The sequence below is a fragment of the Mastomys coucha genome, unplaced genomic scaffold (assembly GCF_008632895.1).
Source record: "Mastomys coucha isolate ucsf_1 unplaced genomic scaffold, UCSF_Mcou_1 pScaffold14, whole genome shotgun sequence".
In the NCBI taxonomy this organism is placed as follows: Eukaryota; Metazoa; Chordata; class Mammalia; order Rodentia; family Muridae; genus Mastomys; species Mastomys coucha.
The window spans coordinates 86,935,993-86,936,498 of NW_022196896.1; positions in this window are offsets into that span (position 1 = coordinate 86,935,993).

The following is a 506-nucleotide window of genomic DNA, read 5'->3' on the forward strand; positions in this document are numbered from 1 at the left end:
AAAAAAAGAAAGAAAGAAAGAAAGAAAGAACTTAAAGGGATTAGATGGGCAAAGCTCTCCGGCTAGTTTGTCTTTGTCTTTGGTAAGGTTCCTATTGCTGTGATGAGATGATAAGACACTATGGCCAAAAGCAAGCTTTATTTGGTTTGTCATTTCAAATCATAGTCCATCACTGAAGGAAGTAAAGGCAAGAACTCAAATAGGACCGAAACCTGGAGTCAGGAGCTAATACAGAAGCCATGGATGAGTGCTGGTTACTGGCTTAGTCCTCACAGTTTGCTCAGCCTGCTTTCTTCCACCAGCCCAGGGCTGGCACCACTCACAATGGTCTGGATCCTCTCCTGTCAATAACTAATTTAAAAAATGCCCCACAGGCTTGCCTATAGCCTGATTTTATGGAGGTATTTTACTTGAGGTTCCATTCTCTCAAATGATTTTAGTTTGTGTTAAGTTGATGTAAAGCTATCTAGCAGAGGCTTCATTTTCAATGAACTGATTATAAAGGT